This window comes from Ornithorhynchus anatinus, chromosome 4 (genome assembly GCF_004115215.2).
Source record: "Ornithorhynchus anatinus isolate Pmale09 chromosome 4, mOrnAna1.pri.v4, whole genome shotgun sequence".
Classification (NCBI taxonomy): domain Eukaryota; kingdom Metazoa; phylum Chordata; class Mammalia; order Monotremata; family Ornithorhynchidae; genus Ornithorhynchus; species Ornithorhynchus anatinus.
Genome location: NC_041731.1, coordinates 65,814,367 through 65,831,392, shown reverse-complemented (window position 1 = coordinate 65,831,392; position 17,026 = coordinate 65,814,367). Strand labels below are relative to the sequence as shown.

Sequence of the window (17,026 nt, the reverse complement as noted above, 5' to 3'; positions counted from 1 at the left end):
ATCTTTGATAAACAGTATCCCATACTGACCTCTGTGAGAATGGACAGCATCTTTCAGTTGTATTTACGGAGCCCTTACTGTGAACAAAGCACTGTGTTAAGTGCTTAGGAGAGTACAGTATTCCAGAGTTAGTAGACATGTTCACTGCCCACAAGAAACTAACAGTCTAGACAGACTTAATGTAAATAAATTATGGATATGTACATAAGTCTGTGGGGCTGAAGATTGGGTGAATAAAGGGTGCAAATCTAACTTGAAGATTTGAATAGCAGCATGGTCTAGTGGATAGAGCACAGGCCTGGGAGTCAGTAGGACCTGGGTTCTAATTCCAGCTCTGCCACTTGTCTGCTCTGTGACCTTGGGCAAATCACTTGACTTCTCCATGCTTCCGTTACCTTATCTGCAAAATGGGGATGAAGACTGTGGGCCCCATGTGGGACATTGACTTTGTCCAACCTAACTAGCTTGAATCTACCCCAGAGCTTAATACAGTACCTGGCACATAGTAAGTTCTTAACAAATACCTTTTTTTAAAAAAAAAAAAAGCTGATGCTGAAGGGAGTGGGAGAAGAGGAAATGAAGGCTTAGTCAGGGAAGGCCTCTTGGAGGAGATGTGCTTTTAATAAGGCTTTGAGGATGGCTTGAGTGACTATTTAAGATATGAAGGGGGAGGGAGTTGCAGGCCAGAGGTAGGAAGTACGGCCAACTATTGCTTTATGGTGATCTAAGAAAATCTTTTTTATACTGGATAGACAGCTTTAACCTAGCAACATCATTGTGAATCATCAACAAACAATAGTTAACTGAAAATTCTGAATAATTTAGTTTGAATCAAACTGTCACTGTAACCAGAAAAATGAAAATCCGAGCTTTAAATAATAAGTCCATCAGAGGTATCTGTCATCATTCACATCTAGCTAAGAAAGTTTTTGTTAAATTTGGCAGATTAAAGATTTGCTCCTATTACCACATGAATACTGGTAGATACTGATAACTCAGTGATATTGATCACTTTTGATTTTCTAATCTTAGTCCAGCATAGAATGAGTCTAACCAACTCAGTTGTACTGTACTCTTCCCAAACGTTTAGAAACAGTGCTCTACACAAAGTAAGCGCTCAAGTACCATTGATTGATTCTTTAACCTTATTCTTAATTGGGACCCTATTCTTCCATCTCCCATATTCACTAGTCCATCTAGTCACAACCACTGGTGAAAACTTGAGGGAGGAAGGAGACAGTGGCAGAGGAAAATGATTCAGGTCATGCTGTAGCCTTCTTGGTGGGTCATTCATTCATTCATAATCATTTTATTGAGCACTTACTGTGTAGAGAGCACTGCAGCGTGTCTTAGTGGCAAGAACATGGGCTTAGGAGTCAGAAGTTGGGAGTTCTAATTCCGACTCCTCTACTTAGCTGTGTGACTTTGGGCAAGTCACTTCACTTCTCTGTGCCTCAGTTACTTCATCTGTAAAATGGGGATTAAGACTGCGAGCCCCACATGAGGCAATCTGATTACACTGTATCCATCCCAATGCTTAGAACAGTGCTTGGTACATAGTAAGCATTTAACAAATACCATCATCGTTATTATTATTATTACTAAGTGCTTGGGAGAGTACAATACAACAGACACATTCCCCACCCACAGTGAGCTTACAGTCTAGAGTAGGAGGAACAGAAATCCTAAACACAGAGTGTGTTAGTAGTGAAAAATATCTCATCATAAACTCTACTGCTCAGACCCCAGTGTCAGCCTAGCCACAAATAAATTATTTAGAATTAGAAGCATCACATGGAAAGGCCTTTCACATAACTTCCACATATTCTTTATATAAAAATAATAGAATGGGGAGATGCAGGGAAAATATGATCAGGATTCATCCCCTAAAGTTTTAGAATATTTACTACAAAACCAGTGACTTGGTTCTATACTACTAAAGTCATATCCTCAATGCTATTAGAAAACAAGTAACACAGATATCTGAAATACATGCATGCAAAGGGGAAAAAAATCCCGCAGTTCTCACTTCATGTTAAGTAGCAAGGTCAGGAGGGTGTAAATGGGAGTGATAGAACTCCAGTGCAACATCAGTGAAGTGTAAGTGGGATTGACTGCACCAGTGACCTTGTAGGCTGGGTCAATTCTACAGAAATAACATGGGTTAATCCAAGTAGAACTAATACTCCCTTCACCCCAACGAAGCTAATGAACTGGACTTCAAGACAAGCCCTGAGAGACAGAGATTAGCTAATAGCTTGGGTTTTTTTTTCCTTTTCTCTTTCCTCTTTTCCCCTTGGGTAGCTAACCACAAATCCATCCACCGGGCTCCTTTTCCAGAAAAGTCAGTGGCTATTTTAGCTAGATCTGGCCTCAACTGAGAATGATCATTGTTTAAAAATAAACTGCCAAATTTCAATTTTCACTTGCTGTTTAAATCAACTCCTTGAAATTTGTTTCTAAACAATTAGGTAATTCCAATAATGTGCCACAACAAAGTCTTAATCTAAGTAACTCAAAAAGGTGTCTGAGTTACTTTATCCTACAATGTGTTTGGATATTGCTTATTTTTTAAAGTACGCTGAACTAGATGATACAAAATACAGACTTTTGTTTGGGTTGATTTTTTTTTTCATTTTTGCATATCTTTTCCTGAATTCCTAGATTAGTCTACCAAGTTATTTGCTACATACTACTTAAAAAAACTCTCAATTTAACCTGCCAACATGTCATTTTATTTCTGATTTTCATAGAGTACATTCATTCATTCAATCTTATTTATTGAGCACTTACTCTGTGCAAAGCGCTGTACTATGCCCTTGAGAAAGTACAACAATAAACTGTGACATTCCCTGCCCACAATGACCTTATAGTTTAGAGGCGGGGTATCTCATTTACTACGTAAAACATTATGGAAACTTTGGTTCTGACCTGTTAATGCATAAACACAAGCCAATGTCCCAAGGAACAAGATTTTTCAGCAAGTCATTCGCAAAAAGTGAAAACATCTATGAATTTATTAATCAGGTGCCTTAGCACAGTATTTTCGGTAACCCTAAAATGGCTTACTGCTAGGACCAATTGATCAATGGTTAATTGTATTTTTTCCTCTAATGAGACACAAACATCAACAATCTAGAGGTTAATCACTGAAAGTAAGGACAAATCCCAGGAGTGCGGTTTTATTCTGCTGAGGAAGAGTGAGAAAGAACAGAAGTGTCTATGCATTTCATAGTAAATAGTAAAGGGAAATGAATAACAATGGGTTTGATTCTCTCCCCCCGACCCACGAGAACACCCCAACTTTGTTTATGACTCATCTATAATTTATTTTCATGTCTTTCTTTCTAGTCTGAAAATCTGTAAGCAAAAAAGATGTCGACCAACTTTACTGTATTGTACTCTTCCAACTGTATTGTACAGTTTTGTGTACAGAGTAAGTGCTTAATCCTCTCTCAGGGTTGCACTTGGAGAGTTTCCAGTACTCTTCTAGGCTCGGCTATGGGAGAGAGAATCAAGCAGAGGCCTACCCATTCCATTCCTAGCTTGGCCAGTGGCTAGCGAGTGGAAGGCAATCTGCTACAAATAAAGGCTCATCCATGCTGGGCAGCAGCGGTATGGGAGAGAGTCGACTGAGGAGACTCAGGTTTACTGTGCTGAAGGCAGCAATGGTAAACCACTACCATAGTTTTACTAAGAAAACTCTGTGGATGCACTACCAGAATGATTAGAAGCAGCGTGGCTCAGTGGAAAGAGCCCAGGCTTGAGAGTCAGTGGTCATGGGTTTGACTCCCGGCTTTGCCACTTGTCAGCTGTGTGACTGTGGGCAAGTCACTTAACTTCTCTGTGCCTCAGTTACCTCATCTGTAAAATGGGGATTAAGACTGTGAGCCTCACATGGGACAACCTGATTACCCTGTATCTACCCCAGCACTTAGAACAGTGCTCTGCACATAGTAAGTTCTTAAGAAATACCAACATCATTATTATTATTATTATTGCAGATGGAGAGCAAGGCATTCTGGGGGAGGTGTGTCCATGGAGGCGCTATGGGTCGGAAACGACTTGACGGCATAAGACAAGACCTTAATAAATTCCATTGATTGATTGAAAAGCCAGAAAACTGTTCTTAGAGACCACTTCAATAATTAATAATTACGGTATTCATTAAGCACTTACTATGTGCCAGGCACTGTACTAAGATATCATGAGAATTATTCTAAATAAATTATTCTCTGGAGCCAGAGAAATATTCCCTTCATGATTCCTGTCTATAGAAATACATTGAACAACATCTTTTGACCTCATTGGGTCTTTCAGTCCAGAAGCGAAACAGTTTATAATTCATAAACTGGGCTATAATTTTCTTCCCACTTGAGCAACCCAGGTATTTTAATACCAATCTACTACTCTAAATGAATGGATGATGTTAGTTATAGTATTTCTGATTTTAAATGCTCATGTCAGTAATGTAAAATCTAATTTTCTCTTGCTCCTACAATCACTCAGGACAGTTCAGCACAATGCTAGACTACATACAGCAAAGAAAATTAAATAATCTCGTAGAGGGTAACATGCCTTTGAGGATAAATACACACCAAGAAGAAACAAAGGTAGAGAAACAAGTACATTGAGACTGTTTCCTAAATGTATGGATGCAGCGAAAAATTAAAGTGAATAGAAATATAGATTTTTTTTTAACAAAAACACATATTTAACTCTTGTTTCATAGCTGTAATTCTACTGATTTCAATTGGTCCTCAAATTTTCAGTGAGTTTGGAATTTTTAAGAATGAGAAGCTCCAATTAAATAAAGTTAAGGAAGCCTAGCGCAAAATCTTATAGTGATGCTTAGTAATCACATCCAGTAGAAATGATACCTTTCAGGATTTTTTTGTTGTTATTTTTTATTATATTTGTTGAGTGCTTACTATGTGCCAGGCACTAGGACACTAAGCCCTGGGGTAGATATAAGCTAGCCAAAAGTTGAGCCCACTCCACATCCTACATGGGGTTCACAGTGTTTATCCCCATTTTACAGGTGAGGTATTTGAGGCCCAGAGAAGTTAAGAGATTTGCCCGAGGTCACACAGCAGACAAGTGGTAGAGCCAGGATTAAAACTCAGATTTTTCTGACTTGCAGGCCCATGTTCTATCCTCTAGGCCACACTGCATTTCATAAGTCTATATTTACTTTGGAGACACATTTTTCCCCAGCTATGTAATAGTGAAAAGAGAGTAATCAGTGTTCCCATTTTAAGTGAAAACATATGAGGTCATAAAAGACCCTGGCAGCTATGCATAACAGATAGCAAAGAAAGCCACCTCCCATATCACATCTGTCAGTTTTAGTGATAGGACTGAGAGATGTACTCAACTCTACTTCCTTCTCTTAGATTTCTGCAGAAGTGACAAGAGATGGAGGAAATCTATAGTTTGTCCCAGGACATAAAAAAACTTCTCCTAGGACATTCCACAAAATATAGAAATCTCTATAGAATCTCTATAGAATAGAGATTGAATTTGTGTACTGCTTCAGAACATTACATGGAAGTATAATCTGCTAATCAATGGCCTACAAACTCAACCAATATATATTAAACAGTAGTAGAAGTTTATGATTTATTGTCTATTTGGTGTGGTGCACCATTGTACTAGCTACCCAGGATGAAAAATAAATGATAAAAAATAAAATGATAAAAAATTCAAACATTCCCTACCAACAAGGAGCTCATACTCTAATGGGGAGAAGAAGGATGTCAGGATTGTCCCTCAAATATAGTAACTTTAGTAGTAACAGAGAAGCAGTGTGGTGCAAATCACTTCACTTCTTTGTGCTTCAGTTCCCTCATCTGTAAAATAGGGATTAAGACTGTGAGCTCTATGGGGGACAACGACTGTAACCAACTCAATTATCTTGTATCTACAACAGTGCTTAGTACAGCGCTTGGCACCTAGTAAGTGCTTAATAAATACCATAATTATTATAAAGTAGGAGGATTATTAAGTAGGAAGGGGAACTGGTATTAAATCCCTATTTTGCTGATGAGGGAACTGAGGAACCAAGAAGTTAAATGACTTACCCAAGTTCCCTCAGCAACTAGGGTACAGCTGGGATTAGAACCCAAGTCCTCTGACTCCCAAGCCCATGATCTTTCTACTAGGCCGTATTACTTGGACTGTAAGCCCCATGTGGGACCAGATTATCTTGTATCTGCACTAATGCTTAGTACAGTGCTTGACACAAGCCCTTAAAATTACCATAGTTATTATTTAGACTTTAGACCTCACTCTTTCTGTCTGCTCCCATTATTTATAAATAATTTTTGTCTTTGTATTCACTCCATTGGTTTGTAAACTCCCTAAAGGCAGTAAATATGTATGAGAAGCAGCACAGCCTAAAGGAAAGAGCATTGGCCTGAGAGTCAGAAGACCTGGGTTCTAATCCTAACTCTATTTGTCTACTGTATGACTTTGAGCAAGTCACTTCTCTGTACCTCCGTTTCCTCATCTGTAAAATGAGAATTAAATCCTACTCCCTCTTCCTTAGACGGTGAGCCCTATGTGAAACAGGGACTATGTGCAATCTGATTATATTGCATCAAGCACTTAACAAATACCATTATCTTGATTCTGCTGAACTCTCACAAGCTCATAGTAGAGTCCTTCATGTTGTCAACAGGGAACGTGTCTACCAATTCTCTTACACCGTACTCTCCCGAACAGTTATGCAATACTCTGCAAACATCAATAAATACAATTGATTGATAGATTCACCCTCAGGAGGTGTTTGATAAATGTCACTGATGAGGACGGTAATGTTTAGTCTAAATTTATCAAGAGCTATGTTTCATTTTCGAAGATATAACTACAAATTGTACTTTCCAAGCACTTAGTACAGTGCCCTGCACACAGTAAGCACTCAATAAATATGGCCAAACGAAAAACTGAGATCCTTCCTATGCCTTTGAGTGTGGTTGAAGAGACCATTATTTGAGAGACAATCCCTTCCTCATTGTGTTCATGTAGAGTCATAAGTTTTCATTAATTCCACTGCAGGGTTAGAGTTAACTAAGAGCAGTCTGGTTTAGGCAACTTTCAGTTTGGGGTTAGAGAATAGCAAGCAGGAAATACTCACAACCCCCCATACCACTTATGTACATATCTAATGTACCCTATTACTTCCTATCTGTAATGTTTTAAGTATATGTCTCCCCCTCTAGTTTTCAAGCTCCTTTAGTTGAGGGATCATGTATTATAATTCTGGTGCACTCTTTCAAGCTCTTAGCTCAGGGCTCTGCATACTGTAGGCACTTAAATTTTACTGATTGATCTGGGATCAGGATAAACTAGGACAAAAGTAGAATAATTTGAATCTGTAGGAAGGGGTACAGAGGGCTACACTGAGGAAAGAAAAACAAATAGCTTGAGCTAGGTTATAACTGTCCATATAGGAATATAAAAGAAAAGGATTTAGGGGTGAGCAGAAGTCACGAAGCATCAGTGTACCTTTATTATTTGAAAGACAATGCAAAATACCATTATGATAGCATGCATTATAAAAATAAGTGAAGAGCATACAGAAATCACCAGGAAATCTTCCATTATACCTAGCCCTGGTTAGTTCTTTCCTGGAACCCTGAACATTGCAAAAAGGAAATGTGTTTAAACTGCAACATGAGTTATTCAGGTCACGTAAGAAAGAATGTCTAGATTGGGGAATCATCTCCTCTGGAGATAAAAATGGGATCGTCATCCACAACTGTGTAGGTGGAATCCATCGAGAAAGCCAGGCCCTGCCGAAACAGAGCGCAGTAACCAATCGTCTTTTTTCCCTGTGAGGAAAGAGGCACAGCATGTCCAACTATGAGGCGTTAGCATTGTTCCATATTCCAATCCCCAAAATGGCTTTTGAATGGCATAAATCAACTGGTCTCTGAGCCTTAATATGCTTCTCCAACCGCGGGCAAGGGAGAATAAAAAGAGTAGAGCCAGGGTTATTTCTTCCAGATTAGGCAGAAAAGGCAGTGCTCTGCTGGTATAGAAGTAGCGAATTTATGGAGGAAAAGTAAAATTGCCCTGTGCCCTTTATTTCCAGGTTATCCTGCCAAGGCCTAGATCTCCTACCCCCTTCAAATCCGATAGACTCCCCACCTTCAAAGTCTTACTGAAATTACATCTCCTCAAAGAACCCTCATTTCCCCTACTTTTTCTCCCTTCCACATCACCCTTGCACTTGGATTTGTACCCTTCATTCACCCCACAGCACTTACATATCTATCTGTAATTTGTTTGAATGTCTGGCTCCCCCTCTAGACTGTAAGCTCCTTGTAAACAGGGAACATCTATCAACTCTGATATATTGTACTCTCCCAAGGGCTTAGTTGAGGAGCAGCATGGCTTAGTGGAAAGAGCCCAGGCTTGGGAGTCAGAGGACGTCAGTTCTAATCCCAGCTCTGCCACTTGTCTGCTGTGTGACCTTGGGCAAGACATATCACTTCTCTGTGCCTCAGTTACCTCATCTGTAAAATGGGGAGTAAGACTGTGAGCTCCACATGAGACAACCTGATTAACTTGTATCTAGCCCAGCACTTAGAACAGTGCTTGGCACATAGTAAGCACTTAACAAATACCATTATTATTATTATTACAGACTCTGCATACAGTAAGTGCTCATTAATTACAACTGATTGATTGAGTCTGCAGCACATCTCACCTCCATGGAAAACATGACAGGCATATTCTAAAGGAAAAGAGCATAAATGGCAATTTGTGAAAATATCTCCATGGCTGCAAAGAAAGCTCCCTTTAGACTGTAAACTCCTTGTGGGTAGGAAATACGTTTACCAAAGCTGTTATATCGTATTGCCCCAAGTGCTTAGTACAATACTGTGCACACAGTAAGCTCTCAAAAAATATAACTGATTAACTGATATGATAGGTACAAACTCTTCCTCTGAATATGGGAGTGGAAAAGAGACTGGGGATTTAAAGGGGTATTATGGGATGGAGTTAGAGAGGGTGGGAAGTTTTCAATCAATAAATCATATTTATTTTGTGCTTACAGTGTGCAGAGCACTGTACTAAATGCTTGGGAGAGCACAATATAACAGTATAACAGACACATTCCCTGCCCACAAGGAGCTTACGGTCTAGAGGGGGTGATGGACATTAACCGAGGCCTTCCCAGACTGAGCTCCCCTTTTCCCTCTGCTCCCTCTACCACCCCCCTTCACCTCTCCGTAGCTAAACCCTCTTCTCCCCTTTTCCCTCTGCTCCTCCCCCTTTCCCGTCCCATTCCCTCAGCACTGTACTCGTCCGCTCAACTGTATATATCTTTATTACCCTATTTATTTTGTTAATGAGATGTACATCACCTTGATTCTATTTATTTGCTACTGTTTTAATGAGATGTTCTTCCCCTTGATTCTATTTATTGCCATTGTTCTTGTCTGTCTCCCCCGATTAGACTGTAAGGGCAGGGACTGTCTCTATCTGTTACCAATTTGCACATTCCAAGCGCTTAGTACAGTGCTCTGCACATAGTAAGCACTCAATAAATACTATTGAATGAATAACATGAATAAATAAATTACAAATATGGACAAAAGCAATGTGGGGAGCCCTTAGGCCTGAAAATTCTAATTTGTGATCTTTTTCAAGTTTTGCTTAAAATCTCTCAGGTAATTTTAGAGGCTGGGTTGATCAAGACTGGAATCCCCAGCCAAACATCTATAATAATAATAATAATGGTATTTGTTAAGCACTTCCGATGTGCAGAGCACTGTTCTAAGCACTGGGGTAGATATAGGGTAATCAAGTTATCCCATATGAGGCTCACAGTCTTAATCCCCATTTTGCAGATGAGGTATCTGAGGCACAGTGAAGTTAAGTGACTTGCCCCAAGTCACACAGCTGATAAGTGGCAGAGATGAGACGAGAACCCACAACCTCTGACTCCCAAGCCCGTGCTCTTTCCTCTAAGCCACACTGCTTCTCTAGATAGAGAAGCTTTTCTAGATGCTTCTCTAGAATAGAACAAAGCTTAGAAATCGAGATTCTAGACTGTGAGCTCGTTGTGGGCAGGGCTTATCTCTCTTTACTGCTGCATCTACTTTCCCAAGTGCTTATTATAGTACTCTGCACAACCTAAAAAACACATGGACCCACCCTTCTCCCTCCCTAGGGAGATAGGTAGGTAATGATATTTTTTGAGTATCCACTGGGGACAATATATTATACTAAATGTTTAGGTCAATACAGCAGAAGTACAATACACATTCCCTGCCCACAAGGAGATGGTACTCTAAGTGAGGCAGACATAAAAATATTTCCAAGTAGGGTGAAACAGAACACAAATTCACTCTACAGTCAGTGATACATAAATACATGAATGCTGAGGGAAGGTGAGATAAATTAAAAAAAATGCTGGAGGTGGCTGATGGGTTGGTGTAATTCACAGTATTGGCAGTTAATTGGGAAAGGCCAGCTGGAGAAGGTTCATTCATTTAATCGTATTTATTGAGCATTTACTGTGTGCAGAGCACTGTACTAAGTGCTTGGAAAATACAATTTGGCAACAGAGACAATCCCTATCCAACAACAGGCTCATAGTCTAGAAGGGGGAGACAGACTACAAAACAAGTAGATAGACATCAGTCAATCAGTGTTATGTCTACTGTGTGACCTTGGGAAAGTCATTTCACTTCTCTGGACTCAGTTATCACATCTGTAAAATGGGAATTGAGATTGTGAGCCCCACATTGGACAGGGACTGTATCCAAGTCTATTTCCTTGTAACCACCCCAGCACTTACAAGAGTGCCTGGCACGTAATAAATGCTTAACAAATACCATAATTATTATCATTTATTGAGCACTTACTATGAGCAGAGCACTGTACTAAGCATTGATTTAGAGAGGACTTTGAATGTGGGGAAGGCTGTGGTCTGGAGGATTAGCTGTGGGAGGCAGCACGTGGCAGTGTGGCCTGGTGGAATGAATATGGGCCTGGGAGTCAGGAACTGGGTTATAACCCCAGCTCCACCGCTTGCTAACTGTTTGACCGTGGGCAAGTCATTTAACCTTTCTGTGCCTCACTTTTCTCAATGATAAAATAGGAACTCAACTCCTAATCTCCCTCCTATTCAGACTGTGTATCCCATGTGGGTCAGGGACTGTGTCTGACCTGTTTCACTTGTATTTACCCCTGCACTTAGTACAGTGTTTGAAACACAGTTAAGGCCAAACAAATATCAATGATTATATTATTATGGATATTCCTATTTTGACCTCAAGCTCAAAACATCCTAAATCCTCTCCTCCAACTTTCCCATCACAGTCTCTACCATGATCCTTCCCCTATCCTTGGACCACAAATTTAGAATCATCCTTCTCTTTCATCCCCCAATTTAGTCTGTCCCCAAATCCTGATGATTCTTCCTTCCAAACCACTTCCATGATCCATTTAAACAGTGTCCTTGCTGGTCCAGGCACTTGCCATATACCTCCTTGCTGAATTTCCTGTGTCTGATCTCTGCTCTTTCCAGGGGAGCCTGACGTCTAGAACATTTTTCCTCAAACTTTGTTCTACAACATGGACTAGTGGAAAGAGCATGGGCCTATGAGTCAGAGGACCTGGATTCTAATCCCAGCTCTGCCACTTGCCTGCTCTGTGACCTTAGACAAGTTACTTCACTTTTCTGTGCCTCATCTGCAAAATGGGAATTAAGACTGTGAACCCCATATGGTACAGGGACTGTATCCAACCTGATTACTGTAAATCTACCACAGCACTTAGAACAGTGCTTGACACATAGGAAGAGCTTAACAAACACTGTTAAAAAATTGCTCACATCTCCCCACTCCTCAAGAACTTCAATCATTTCTCAGACTTTTCCACATCAGACGAAAATCCTGACCACTGGTTTTAAGGCACTCCATCAGCTATCTCCCTGCTACTTTTCCACAATATCCTAGATTGCCCTCTTTGTTCCTGTCTTCTACTCCTTCAGTATTGCCATGACTTTTTTCATCCCCTCTCCCAGCCCCACGGCACTTATTACATATCCACAATTTATTTATTCATATTAATGTCTCTCTTCCCCTCTAGACTATAAGGTACTCAGTGGGCCTCATTCTCTACCTCACCACAAATCTCCTGTTCATGCCCTTCTCCCTGCCTGGAACTCTTTCCTCTTCCATATGCAACAAACCACACTCTTTCCATCTTCAAATATCACATCTCCTCTAGGAAGCCTTCCCTGATTAATCTTTAATCTCCTCACTTTTTAATTCCCAATTTCCATTTCAGCCCTTGTGTGCCACTTAAGCAACATAAACACTCACAATCCCCCCAGGGCACTCATGTTCATCTCTTACACAATCTATTACTTCCATCTGCAATTTACTTCAATGTTTACTTCCACCGCTGAATTGTAAGGATTCTTGAGGGCAGGGATCATAACTACTATTTCTACTGAACTGCACCAAGCTATTAGCCTGGACCCTGCAATCAATCATATTTATTGAGTGCTTACTGTGTGCAGAGCACTGTACTAAGCACTTGTGAGAGTACAACAGACAATTCCCTGCCCACAATGAGTTTATAATCCAGAGGGGAAGAAAGACATTAATATAAATTGTGGGTATGCAATAAGTGCTGTGGGGCTAGGAGGGGGGATGAAAAAAGGGAGCAAGTCATGGAGATGCAGAAGGAGAAGAAGAAAAGGAAATGAAGGTTTATTCAGGGAAGGTCTCTTGGTGGAGATGTGCCTTCAATATGCCTTTAAAATGTGGGGAGGGAGTAACTGTCCAATTGTCTGTTGGCTATGAAGAGGGAGGGCATTCCAGGCCAGAGGCAGGAAATGGGTGAGAGGTCAGTGGCGAGATAGATGAGATCAAAGTACAGTGAGTAGGTTGGCATTAGAAGAGTGAAGTGTGGAGGCTGGGTTGAAGTAGAAAATCAGCGAGATAAATTAGGAGGGGGTAAAAGTAATTGAGTGATTTAAAGCCAAGGGTAAGGAGTTTCCGTTTAATGCAGAAATGGATGGGCAACACTGGCAGTGTTTAAAGAGTGGAGAAACAATGGTCTGAATATTTTTTAGGCTCCATAAATACTACAGATTGATTAAGCCAGTGAATAAAATAGAGGGGGAGCTGCCAGAGGAGTAGGAAGAAAATCTACTTGATATTATGTCAGAGAAACTAAAGCCAAATGGTATTTCAAGGAGAAAGGAGAGGTCTACCATGGCAAGGGTGTTAGAGCTCAAGGACGTCTAGGACAGTACTGGATTTGGCTATAAGGAGGCCACAGAGAAAGCTGTTTTGGTGGAGTGAGCCAATTGGAAACTTCAGTGAAGTGAATCAAAAAGACAACTGCTGGAAAGGAAATAAAGACCACAGATATGTACATCTGAAGAGACTAGAAAAGAATAGGGATCAGGGATATGAGGAAGTATCTGGAGAGTGCAGTAAAGGCTTGAGAATGTCTGAAGGGGGAAAAGAAAGAGGTGTCAGAAGGACCTAAACATTGACCTAAACATTTATTTGAGAGCAATGAAAGAAGGATAGTAGGAGTACATGCTTTAAGGAGGTGAGAGGGGGATAAGGTCAGCTTCTGATGGCACCTTCCCCTCTGCCTTTGAATATACCCAGGTCCCCTTTGTTACTTAAAAATACTTATCTGGATCCTATTTTACTCAAGACTATAGACCAACTCCATGTTCCTATCCAAACTCCTCTAAATGGTTCTATAAACCAATTGCCTCCACTTCTCCCCCAACTCTTCTTGACAAATTACATTTTGGGCACCACCCCCTGCACACTCCACTAGTGACCTCTGTCTTGCCAAATCTAATGGGCTCTATCCAAGCCTAATCCTCCTTGACATCTTGGTCACCTTCAACACTCAATCATTCCCTTCTCCTACAAACACTAACCAACCTTAGTTGTTTCTGAAACAGTTTCCTCTTGGCTTGCCCTTTCCATCTGATCTATCCCAGTTTCTTTTGCTTATTGTTTGGCTATCTCTCATTCCCGGAATAAGAGTGCCCCTCAGTGCTCTGTACTGGGTCTTCCCAGATTTAATCTTCTCACTTTACTCTCCTTTACTGAGCTGATCAATAACCATGGCTTTAGTTATCAAACTTATCTGTTAGTGATTCCCAAATTTTACCTTTTACCTCTACTGCCATCTTGGAATTCTTCTTGCCTCCATTACATCTCCCTATGAATGTCCTACCCCTACCTTAAACTCAGTAAGTCTAAGCTGAATCAATTTTCCCTCTCACACCCATCTCACCTCCTAGATTTTCCCATCATAGTTAGCAACACCAGTATCCTCCCTGTCCCGCAAATTGCCCAACTCTGGCATTATCCCTGATTCCTTGCTGTCCTTCAACTCTCACATTCAGTTTGTCGCTAAATCCCACTAGTTTTTCCCAAATGGGACGGGGACTGTGTATGACTTCATTATTTTGTATCTACCTCAGTGTTTGGTTTAGTTTTGAACCTTCCCCCTTTTTCCGACTCTCTTCTGTGTGAATCATTATTTGCTTGTAGAGAGTCACACTATACTGGGGCATTAATCTATGGACTTCAAGCTTCCCAAGAATTAGGGTGTCTTAGCAAGGAGCGTCAAGTGATTTGGAGCTCCATGCCACTCTCAGCTCTTGCTCAGAGAATGTTGAGCTTTGCTATGTGGGGGCAAGGGGTGCCTAAGCCACCAGTGTCCTCAGTGTCCCTGCTGCCTGTAAACAAGTCAACACTACTGGTGAACTGCTGGCAGAGATCTTTGCAGAGGCAGGACTGCCATCTTCTGCCCCTTTCTGTTTTCCCTCATTTGGCTAGAAGTCCAGGAAAAGGCACTGCCAGGCTTGATTCCAGCAGCCTAGTTTCCACCGCCTCCTTTTGTGGGCTGTGACAGTCTCTTAACTGGGGAGGAATGGTGGCACCATTTGTCATCCATTCCTTGTGGCATTACCACTATTAGATCAAATGTCCTTTTTTTAATGGTATTTGTTAAGTGCTTACTGTTTCTCCAAGAACTGTACTAAGCACTGGGGTAGATACAAGCTGATCAGGTTGCACACAGTCCATGGCCTACATGGGGCTCATAATCATTCATTCATTCATATTTATTGAGCGCTTACTGTGTGGACAGCACTGTACTAAGCACTTGGGAAAGTACAATACAACAATAAACAGGCACATTCCCTGCCCACAACCAGCTCACAGATCATAATCCCCATTTTACAGATGAGGGAACTGAGGCACAGTGAAGTGACATAAATTGTCCAAGGTCACACAGCAGACAAGTGGAGGAGCCAAGATTAGCAGCCAGGTCCTTCTGACTCCCAGGCTGGTGCTCTATCAAGCTGCTTCTCTGGGAAATGGCTGGGAATCAGCAGGAGAAAACAGGCCAATCCGACGTGCAGCAATGGAGAACAGAAACACAGTGTAGATCACGACATCAAGAAAACAAACCAAAATAGTGCCCGGCAGTGCAGGTAACAAATGCTTTTGCACAGTGAAGGACAATCTAAACAGATACATTTGATGCAGAAAGGATTGCTGATCCCTCATCAGTCACTCTTCGACACTCAGATAAAATCTCTCCTTCAGTAAGCCTCTCTTCAAACTCATAAGCTCAGTTCAGATATATGTTCACATTTATTTTCTCTCTCCCTCCTGCTCCTATTCTTCCCCTCTTCATCTTTTGGTCTTGCCCCTTCCTTTCCAGTTATATTTTCATATGTGTACCCAAACAAGTAAAGGGTTTGAATAGTTTTCTATAAATTTGCAAACCAGCTGAAGATTTCAACATTTCTCAGCCATCATTTTGCTCTTAAGTCCACGTTCTGAATTCATACACTTTAGTTTGACTCACACCTCGAGCCACAAGAAAGCATGAAAAATACTGTCTATCCCAGGGCACAGAATAAGATTGCTTTGTTGTCCTGCAACTGTTATTTAAAAATAAGTCCTTCTTATACCTAAAATGCTATATGAAAAGCCTGAGAGGAGAATAAAAACATAATTAAAATTGAATTTTAAATATTTTTGTCAATCAGCTAAAGGATTTGCTTTTTCACAAGCAATAGTTCTGTAAGCAAATTTTGCCTCAAACCCTACAGTTTCTGTATCAGATTAAGCTAATCTGATATAATCTTTTACATTTGTCAGGCTATTAAAATCACTTGAAATTAAAAGGATAATATAACAATATTAGAATTAAGAGCTTAAAGTAAATATAATTTATTTAAATTTCTACACTAACCATAGCTTCACTGTGAGAATAATTCTCCCACTTCTGATATTATAAAAATAATTTCCTTATCGCTAAGACTACAGGCCATAGTTATGCCCTCTGTCATTAAGAGTTAGATCACATGGAAAGTCAATGCTGTTGTGTTCAAACCAAGTCCAAAGAACCCATACTGTGCATACTGCACTCACACCGCCAAGAAAATAACCCATGCTGTTCTTTCAATGTCAAAATGAAGAGTGTCAGTTGTCAAATTGTCTCCCAGTCCCATGCTCTGTTCCCAGGCCATGCTGCTACTAACAAACATCCTGGGTTCTAATCCCAGCTCTGCCAGTTGCTTGCTGTGTGACTTTGGGCAAGTCACTTAACTTTCCTGTGTCTCACTTCCCTTAACTGTAAAATGGGGATTAAATATGTGTTCTCTCTCCTCCCTAGACTGTGAGTCCCATGTGGGACAGGAATTGGGTCTGACTGATTAACTTGTACCTATTCCAGGGCTTGGAATAGTGTTCGATACATAGTAAGCACTTAACAAATGCAGTAAAAAAAATTCATTTTGAATACTATGATGAACGATTAAAATCTCGATCATTAATCCTAGAAACCACATAAAACCTTCATTCAAAAACAAGGTAGTATATAACACTAAGAAGAGAAGATGTGTTGCCAAAATTCTTCTTGGAGACAAATATTTTTAAATATTCTGAAATCATCTGCTCCCATTTCCAGCCTAAAATATTTTGGATTTTTTTCATAATCT

At 40.5% G+C, this 17,026-nt stretch overlaps 1 protein-coding gene and 1 non-coding gene across 35 annotated transcripts in view; one reads left to right on the top strand and one right to left on the bottom strand.

Annotated features, from left to right (window-relative positions):
- RIMS2 (regulating synaptic membrane exocytosis 2) overlaps window positions 1-17,026 on the bottom strand; it is a 695,597-nt gene that overhangs the window by 409,253 nt on the left and 269,318 nt on the right. The window lies entirely within an intron of this gene.
- On the top strand, window positions 3,450-3,587 carry LOC114811587. The gene has a single exon (XR_003759283.1). It is a non-coding gene; the product is annotated as a small nucleolar RNA SNORA7 (small nucleolar RNA).